Here is a 10,852-nt window from a genome sequence, read left to right as displayed (position 1 = left end):
TTCGGGGGAAAGGGAATGCATGGAAATTATTGTTTAATGGGCAGTGTTTTAGTTTAGTAAGATAAAAAAGTGCCGGAGATAGATGGTGGTGATAATAGTACAATAAATAACATAAATGTACTTAATGTCACTCAACTGCACATTTTAAAAAGATTAAAAGGGTAAGTTGTATGTAAAGCACATTTTGCCACAATAAAATATTACTCAAGATGCAGTACAGGGAAATGAAGTGAAAAAAAAAAAAACCCACAAAAGCCAATTGAAAGCTATGGAAAGGAGAATGGAACGGTCCACTTGCTCTCAGATCCATGCATAACCTTCCATGCCCTGAGTCTGGAGAGCTGATATCTCAAAACTGTGTTTTCCACACTCCTTGTCCTATTGGCTTCTTTCTCTGCTAGATTCCATCCATGAGAGTCTCAGGCAAGAGACTGGATCATAGGTGGAAAAGAGATAACAGGATATTTCTCCTTTGCTTTCTTTGGATTTTATGGTGTCTCCATCAGTGGCTACGTCTCTCCATGGTCCCTGTTTCTGTAGGACAGAACTGCCATAGTTCTAAGATGGCCTCACCTTCTGGGTTCTGGTAAGACTATCTCCTTACTGCAACCCTACAGCCTAAGCAGCGATAAGTTTTTTTGCTATTGCTAAACACAGACTGCCTCACTATCCCCTGGTTGGAATTCAGATACCCTAAAACATTTGTAACTAGTTCTTCATATGTCAGTCTGTTCAGGCTGCTATAACAAAAATACCATAAATTGGTGTCTTATAAACAACAAACATTTATTTCTCCCAGTTCTAGAGGCTGGGAAGTCCAAGATCATGGTGCTGGTAGATCCTATGTCTGGTAAGGGCCCACTGTCTAGACAACTGTCGATTTGCAGTAACCTCACATGGTGGGACAGATGAGCCAGCTCTCTGGGGTCTCCTTTACAAGGACACTACTCCCATTTGTGAGGCTCTTCCTTCATGACCAAGGTCCCCACCTTCCTAACACCCTCACCATTGTGGTCAGGATCCCCACATAGGAATTCTGGGAGGACACAAACATTCAGACCATAGTATCATCTTAAATTCTCTGTTGAACTATCCAGTATTAACCATTTTCCTGACTGATTCTAACACACATCCAATCCATTTGAAAAAGAAAGAATAGAAACAATGGATAAAAGGCAACAGGTAATGGCTGAGAGTTTTCCTAAAGAGGTGAAAGGTGTGAACACTCAAATTTAGGAAGCCCCAGTAGAATAGATAAGAAATTCATGGTTAGATACATATCAAAATAAAACCATGGAACACCAAAGACAAAGAGAAACTCTTAAAACCAATCAAATAGAAAAGATGCATTACATGTAGAAGCAAACAATCGGAATGACTGCTGATATTTCAATAGAAAACAGTAGTGTGATATATTCAAAAAATATATATATATTCAAATGAAAGAAAATAACTATTAATCTAAAAGAAACAAAAGTACCCATAAAAGTATCTTTCAATACCAAAGGCAATAAAAAGATATTTTCCACGAAAAACATTGGGGTTTAACAACAATGACCCCTGAGAAAAAGCATGTTTATAGGATACCTTTCAAGAATGATAATGATCCACAAGAAAAGTCTAAACCAGCACTGACTGTAAGACACAGTAATAGACAATAATGAATAATTAAAAGTGTAGTAATAGGATTTAAATGTTCCTAAATTCCTTACATGGTTAAAGAGATGGTCAGAAATAATAACTTTAGGCTTTTAGGATAAATATTAAACACTAGAACCTCAAAATACCATATATAAAGAGAATAGCAGATGGCTTTACTCAGAACCAAGCAATATGTTAATACCTTGATTCTTACTTTAAAAAAATTCATCATATATTTTGGCAGAGCATTTTTGGAGGATCCTTCCCTTTGTGCACCCACTTTTGCTAAGCTGTGCTTCCGCTGCTTCAACTCCCATCATATAAAGTTTAAGTTAGATTCAAAAGGTGCTCCTGCCTATGAAGGAAGAGGCATACTGGGCGGTCAACAGGTCAGCTATGTAGGTCGTTTATCTTCACACAACAGCCAGAATGATTTCAACACAGAAACCAGACCACATTATCTTTCTGCTAAAAATCCTTCAAAATCCGCATTCTAACTATGTTCTCTAGACCCTGGATGATCTGGCTGTTTCTGACGCCCCTACACTCACCCTAAGTTCTTCTTTGCCTCTTCCTGTGTCTTCACCCTCCACTGGCTTCTGACAGGTCTGAGAACACTGTAAACTCTTTTCTGCTGCAGGATCTCCTGTTGTCTTTGCCTGGCTGCTTCCTCAAACCTTCCACATGGCTGGTTTGACCTTCTCTCATACACAGACCATCAGGATCACATGCAGTTACTCTACCCACAAATGAACTACCCCTGCTTTGAATTTATTCTATAGATTATTCTCCTAGCATGATTCTGAAAGTAATAAAGCCTTCCTGGTTAAAAGAAGCCCACAGAAAAGTGAGTTTGCCATATAAAACGACCTCACACAGACAACAGGATGAATCACCAAACAGGTTTTAGGTATCTCCTTTCTCACAAAACTTTAAAACACACTCACAGAAATCTCTGGTCTAGCTTACTGCAGAATAGAAGAACTGGACACATATCCCTTTCAGCTTCCCAAAAACATAGGAAACGAAGTATGGTTTAAAACAGACCTTGTCTAGTTATATGTATGGTTTGTTTTGAATGAGCCATAATCAATGTTTTGTTCCCTTCATTTGCTTAAAGATGTTTTGTAGAGAGAGAAAACAAGGTCTACTTATGTACTTCCATACATGTATTCTTTCCACTACTCATTTTCTTAGTTGGTAATTATGGGGATAAAAGTACTTGCTTAGAATAAATGCTAGAACCAAAGGAAAGGCTTTCATTTCCTAGAAAATTTCTCCATATTTTAGAAGTGGCATTACTGGGGTGCCTGCGTGGCTCAGTCGGTTGAGCATCAGGCTCTTGATTTCGGCTCAAGTCATGATCCCAGGGTCGTGGGATTGAGCCCCACATCAGCATGGAGCCTACTTAAGATTCTTTCTCTCTCTCTCTCCCTCTGACCCTCTCCCCTACTTGCTCTCTCTCTCTCTCTGAAAAAAAAAATGGCATTAGTGAGAACCCGAAACAACTTTAAGTCATCAGAACACTATTCTAAGCTTTAGTACAAATCCATAAGCTTCAATGTCCGCAGCTATAAAATGGAATGATAATGCATGTCTGAACTAATTCTCAGAGTTGCTTAAGTGCCAAGTGAGTTTTATGAAGAAATGCTTCATAAATTGTAACACAGGATTACTCTCCTCCTTAAGGATGAAAGTTGGGTTAGAGTTCGGGCTACACAATTTACCCATTCGAATTAGTAAGGGATATTTTCTGAGTCAGAAATCACAACCTGAAATGTCTACAGGGACAAAGGAGGTGAAATACATGAGTGAAGCTGGTCTGGAAGAAGTGAAAGCAGGGAGTGGAGGCCTTGTGGCAAAGTAGAGAGTGCACATGCCCCATTCAGAGTGGGCAACCACATCTGCTTTGAGCTGCTTACAGGTGCAAACTCCACCTTGCCGGGCCCTATTGTTTTTCAGGAAAAGCTAGGACTCTGGGAATGTATGTAAAATTTACTAATTTTAAAATATTGGTAAATAGTTTCAAAGTATTCAGTCATTTTAAATTGATGAGCTGAGCCAAATAAACATATCCAAAGACCAAATTCAGCTTTTATGTTATCTCCTTATGACTTCCACATGAGTTTTTGTCACAAAGAGATGGCCAATAGACATAAGTCTAACCACATGGTGTAATCATCCTCAGACTTCAGGAAAAATGGACAATAACAGTGGCTAGCATTTTTCTGACTGTTTGCTATATGCCAGGTGCTCACTGTAGTTACAGTTTTATATGCAGTATGTCATTTAACACTCACAAAAAGCATTTCAGAAAGGCATTGCTGTAATCCACATTTTCAGAAAAGAGGACTCAGGGTTAGAAAGAGTTTTTAAAGTCATAATTCTGGTAAATGGTAGAGTCAAGAAAAGACCAAGTCAAAGGCCGTGGTAGAAATTTTGTGTTCAAGGACAGATGACCTCAATTCAGAAGACTAATTTCCCCAATTTGAGGTTCTTGATTCCCTATGTGTCCCCAGTGTGGTAAGGGGTCTTCTGTGAATTATTTTGAAAGTCTAATGGAAACCTTCTATTTGCCCTGTAATGGATGACTGAGTTTGTTTTCCATTACCAAGGAAATGGAGTTTGCTTTGTTAGATACATTCTTTCAAATTATAGATCTAGGGAAGAGACTAATGAAGGGATCATTGTCTATAAAAATGAAGAAGAAAGAAGAAAGAAGGAAGAAGAAGAAGGAAGAAAGGAGAAGGCAGAAGGCAGAAGGAAGGAAGGAAGGAAGGAAGGAAGGAAGGAAGGAAGGAAGGAAGGAGAGGAAAAGTTGGAATCGAATAGTTTAGAGCATGGACATTGCAGAAGTTATTAAAATGATACATTTTTACATCAAAACTTTATGTAATCCCCATTCATATAAAGTAGATTTGTATTTACAAATATTTATTCATTCACCAAACTATTAGTAGCAACTCATGGACTTTCAAATACTTTGGATTTGACAGATAAAAGTTATTTTTCAAATATATGCACAAAAAAACGTAGGCTGTAAAGATACAGTTGAAAAACGATGTCCAAGCCAATGCTATCCCCTTTTGTCATGTGACCAAACTCTCCGCAAATAGATATGCCAAGCTGGTATTAAAGACCACCAAGCTGAATCTTTCACTTTGCACTTTTTTTCTCCTCACCAATAATAATCAAAAAGGACTAAGGCAAATGAGAGTAATTTTTCACATGCTAGACATACCAATAAATTCATAAAAAACAAGTCACCATTGAAATCTTACACATCTCTAAATTTTCCCACTTGAAAACAATGATCTTTTATAATGTAATAAAAATCAATATGACATGAATAACATGGACCCTGATTTATTTGTGAAAACTTGGAACTCAGGCTCCAGCAAATCCAGAGAACTTTTCGACTTGATCACCTACCTTTAGAAAAGCCTGAAAGTAACGAATAATAAAGCTCAGGTAGGAGACACAAAGTGGCCAGGCTACAGCTGTGATCCTGGGCCTGTGACACACAACAACACAGTCATGGTGTTACAGGGATAAGCATCCAGGATCTGGGGAAAGTAATTAGACGTTGAACTTACAAACATTTGGGTGGAATGACAGGACTATAATTTTTCCCTCAGTTTTCGCATTTTTACAACTAACACGGAGCAATAAGGCACCTCCTTTCTTGTATTGACCTAAACCAAATCTAAAGTCACTGGGTCGATGTGAATTCTAAAAGAAATTTAAGAGGCTTTAAGAGCACCTACAATCACCAAGAAAATAGCAGAAAAAAGGAAACCCATGAGGATTTTTTGGATTTTCAAAAATCTCTCTTTTTAAATTTTAGCACCATTACAAAGGCTATTTCAAGGCTTACATCCAATTACCATCCTAGTACTAATAAATTATCACTTAAAAAAATTTTTTTTGTTTTAAATTGTCTTAGGGAAATTTTAGCAAGGTGCAGATAGAAACTGGAGAACAGAACAGAGTTGTTAGTGAGCAAGTTGAAATGACATCATTTCTGGAAGGATTCCCCTATTTCTCAACAGCGATCACAAGGCTCTGGTCTGCACTTTCTCCTTAGAAAACTTTTCCAGATGCGTGTAGAGTTGCAGGGACCCCAGCCCCACAGACCTGCTTCTAGAGAAGTCATCCCAGAGCAACAGCTCCCTGTGGCCGACCCAACGCGGCGCCGCCACAAGTTCTCCCCGGGGCCGCGGGGACGAGGCGCGACCTCCCCTCGGGTTCTCCCCGCACGTTCTCCACACGCCCCCTCCGCGCTCCAGCTCAAATACTCCCGGCCGGCTCGGGGCGGGCGCGGGCGCCGTGACCTCGCACTCTCCGCGCCCCGGGAGCGCCCCACACGCCACTGGTGGCCGGGAAGCGGCTCCGCCCCCGGCACCGCCCCCAGCACCGCCCCCAGCACCGCGGGGGCCCCGCCCCCTCCCAGGGCTCCAAGCAGCACCCGCGCTGCCCCGACCGCTACCTGGGCCGGAAGCGGGCCCCTCCTTCCTCCCCTCCCCCGGGCGTGGGAACGTGCTTCGTCTTCACCGTGCGCCCGCCACCTGCGCCGCGGCTCCTCTCAGGGCAGTGTGCGGCGGAAGGGAGCTGCGGGGGCGCTTCCCGGGACTCGGCGCGCGCCTCCCTCGCCTGGTGCCGGGGCGTGGAGGAAGTGGGCAGAGCGCCCACCTTGGGTTGCCCCGGATCCCTGGAACCGCTCAGACAGTCCCAGTGTCCTGGAGCAAACTCACTTCATTTTAAGGCTTGGTGTTCCTCCCCCCCCCCCCCCCCAGCCCCGAGAACTTCCCCCCGCCTACGTGGGGCTCATGCCACCCGCAGGGCCCGGGCTGAAAATAAGCATCAGTTTTAGACCAAGAGGGAAAGTGACTAATGAAGTTGCCCCCGGATACCAATTCACTTTGGCGGTTTAAGGAACTGGGGGCTCAGGCTGCATGAGATCTGGAACCTCTGCTTCATGTCCTGCCCTCTTGGTCTTGGAAGTCCTGACTGGGGTCACTGAGTGGGTCCATCCTGACCAGATTCACCTGAACAGCCTCAAGGGACATTTTGCGCATAGTTATGCCTTCCTCCCCTTCAACAGGTGCACAGTCAAAATGTCCTTTGATTTTGTTAATAATCTAAATGGGCCTGATTTTCATGATGATATCTAAATGAGAAGAATTCTAGAAGAGAACAGAAGTCATCTAGTCCTAATCAATGCATGTGTCTTAAAAAACATGATCACTTGAATAGATGCCAAAAAGGCAATCAGCATATTCAAGATCCTTCTTCAGAAGATATCTTTGAAATCTAGAAATTGAACGGTGGGGTTCCATCTGATACACGAGGATATCGGAATATTGAGAATATTATATCAATACCAACTTGTAAACAGACTCAAAATTTCAAGTTACTTCTTTAAAAAACAGCATACCAAATATATTATTTAACATAACAGTAAGCAACCCACTGGCCACATACAAAATAAAATAGGCGAACGATAACCAATTAAACTACAATGGGAAAATGGATCCCATGCACAATAGCAACAAAGAACATAAAATAACCAGGAATGATAAAAAATGTAGGAAATCTGAAAAAGAAAATTGCAGGACTACTGAGAAATTATTTATAAAACATTTTATTAACTGGGGAGACATAGGATATCCTTAAGTGAGAAGAAAAGATTTTAAATGCATAATTACTGCCTCCCTAAATAAGAGACAACAATATCTTGAATTCATCTGAGAACCTATATAAACTAGAAAAGCTAAGACTAGTGGTTCTCAGACTGTGGTCTTGGGGCAGATGAGGTTCAAGGGGTTCAAAAAATCAAAATTGCTTTCATGATGATATTAAGACTATTCTTCACTCCTTTTTTGGTATCCACTCTTTCACTAGTATACACTGAAATATAGTATATTCCAGTGGCTACATCCAACGTATTATCACAAGAGATTTAATGCAAAAGCAGATATCTTCTATCATGCCAGACATTAAACAAGTTTGCAAGAATGTAAAAGAATGCCATTTCTACCACTAAATTCCTTTTGTTTTGGAAACTATATTATTTTCATTTAAAAACGTTATGTTAACAAATAATTTACTAGTGTTTTTAAATTTTTAAATAAATACATTTAAAATTTTTCAGCTTAATTTCTTTCTTTTTTTTTTAAATAGGATTCACTCCCAGCATGGTGCCCAACTCTGGGCATGAATTAACCCCCCTGAGATCAAGACCTGAAGTGAGATCAAGAGTGAACGCTTAGCCAACTGAGCCACCCAGGTGCCCCTCAGCTTAATGTCTAATGTGGTAATTATCCGTAGATATAATACATTACAAAAACTCTATGGTGTCTTCAAATGATTTTTAAGAATGTAAAAGAGGGTCCAGGACCAAGAAGTTTGAGAACCTTTTGATAATAATGAAAAAAATTAGTAAACTATAATAATTAAGAGTATGGCACTAACACGGGAATAAAACAAAATGTACAATCCAGTCAGCCTAAGACCATTAAGGACAAAACCTGTGGTCTCCTTGTCAAGTTTACTGGATCCTTGAAACAATGGAGACTGCCGCAAAGGAACCATGAAGGCCAGGTGCTTTCTTAATCTTTGTTTTGGGCCCTTTGACCAGTTACCTCCTTACTATCAGTTTCTAGGCTCTGAGGACATTTACATATGCATACTGCTAGTTCAAACACATCACAACTATTATTTTTATTTCATCTATCCAGGCAGATAGAGTCCGAGATTTGACTTACATGTTTGTAAAATATTCCACATTTTAACATCTCATTGGTGATACCTATTTGATTTTTCCTTATGAATTTTGAACTTATGTTATTGCTTTGCATTACATTGTGGGGAGGGAGGAGCTGTATAATATCACTGTAATTTAACTGAAACATGCACTGAGTAAAGTGTATTCAAGCTACTGCAAAAAGCATCTACTGTATAGGCTTTCTTTTCCTCTTACTCTTTATGTTTCAGTAATACAATGAATACAAAGGAAGAACATGTCTTACTTGCTCAATGATGATTTTTGTTGGTGGTCATTTTTTTTTACCTGATCTAAATTCATTCAGTATCAGATATTTCCACTGAAGCTCGTGAACTGGCAAGATAACATTTGAAATAATCATCACCAAAATAAAAATGTTTGCTTTGGATTCTTAATGGGAAACAAAACTATAGTTTAAAAACAGTTTCACTTTAGGGCGCCTGGGTGGCTCAGTTGGTTAACTGTCTGACTTCAGCCCAGGTCATGATCTTGCAGTTCAGGAGTTCAAGCCCTGCGTCGAACTCTGTGCTGACAACTCAGAGCCTGGAGCCTGCTTCAGATTCTGTGTCTCCCTCTCTCTCTGCCCCTGCCCTAATTGCACTCTTTCTCTCTCTCTAAAAAAAAGTAATAAACGTTAAAAAAATTAAAAAATATTTTCACTTTATAGGGTATGTTTTCCAAGAAAATTTAATGAAGATAATCAATAAAGATAAGCACTTCATAATACAAACTACTTTTTTTTGGTGGTAGGGAAGAAGTACAAGACTTGAGGACGTGAAGTAGGGCTTAAAATCTTTTTAGAAAGTAGAGGAAAGTATTTGACATTTTTCCATCAAAATTTTTATAGCTAACATGGCTTTTTAAAAATTTTAAATGGGTTGAGGTATTTCTTGGTTTTGTTTTTCGTTTTTGTTTGTTTTTTTAAACCTTCTCTGGATTGTTGCAGACTGTTTAAAATTATGCGTTTTTCCTTAGGGGGCATTTGGGTTTGAGAGTAGAAGGTTGTGATAGGAGGGAATTTAAGAGAAATTTCAACATAATTTACTTCAACCCCCTATTTTATAAAATAGGACCTTTGGGTTCAATTCACTTGCCTGAGGTCACACATCGAGTTGGTAGCACCCCCAAGGGTGTTGGGCAAGAATGTTCTGGCGAGAATGTCCGTGCTCTGTGCTGACAGCTCAGAGCCTGAAGCCTGCTTCAGATTCTGTGTCTCCCTCTCTCTCTGCCCCTTTCCCGCTCGTGCTCTGTTTCTCCCTCAAAAAAGTTTTTAAAAAATTAAAAGAAAGTGTGATGAGCACTTGAAATAAAGGAAGAGGCACAAGAAGAAGGGACTGAGAGCTGGAAGCTGACCCACAGTGATTCTGAGATTGTGCAAAACAATGGACATCAGGACACAAGGTGACATTTGCCCTGAAGGCAATCTCTGTTCCTGAACTGCCATTCCTAGTGTTTGTTTCCTGAGTTCCACAAGTCAAAGTGTATACATGCCCATTTTAACCAGTTTCATTCATATACACATAGATAGGATCTTGGGGGAGGAGAGATGTAAAACTCATTGTAACTTCTGCTGGCTGACTGGAACTGCCCTCAGGCTGAATGATTTAGGAAGTCCTTTGAGAATCAGTCCTGTAGTTGAAGACCTTTTATTTCCTGGAGTTGGTTGATTAGGAAGAGATAATAAACCAGCCATTGGATTCTCTGATCCAACAGTAATCCTGTGGATATTTTTTTAGTGGGGTGGGGAGACTCTTTTTTTGTTTTTCGTCCAGCTCTATTGAGATATAATTGACATATAACATTGTATAAGTTTAAGAAGTCCAAGTATTGATTTGATATATTTATATATTGCAAAATGATTACCACCGTAGCATTAGCTAACACTTCCATCTTGCCATATAATTACCTTTTTTTGTGTGTGTGTGGTGAGAAAATTTAAGATTTACTATCTTGGCAACTGTTATGTATATAATACAGTATCATTAGCCATCATCATCATGCTGTACATAGAAATTCCAGAACTTATTCATCTTATAATCGGAAGTTTGTACCCTTTGACCAACATTGCCCCATTTCCCCTATCCCCTAGTCCCGGGCAACCACCATTCTACTCTCTACTTCTAGGAATGTAGTTTTTTTAGATTCTGCATATGAGCGATATCATATGTATGTTATTCTCTGTCTGACTTTCACTTAGCATGAAGCCCTCAAGATTCATCCAAGTTGTCACAAATGGTAAGATTGCCTTCTTTTTCACGGTTGAATAACATTCCACTGGATATATATACTATATCTTCCTTATCCGCTCATCTGTTGACAGACATTTGGGTTGAATATTCTTAGTTTATCAGCATGATGAGACTGTTACCACTCAGGAAACTTAAGAGTGAATCCAGTAATCCAGTAAAGTGGTTATATGGATGC

The sequence above is a fragment of the Lynx canadensis genome, chromosome B4 (assembly GCF_007474595.2).
Source record: "Lynx canadensis isolate LIC74 chromosome B4, mLynCan4.pri.v2, whole genome shotgun sequence".
NCBI classification, from domain to species: domain Eukaryota; kingdom Metazoa; phylum Chordata; class Mammalia; order Carnivora; family Felidae; genus Lynx; species Lynx canadensis.
This window is presented reverse-complemented; position numbering follows the sequence as displayed.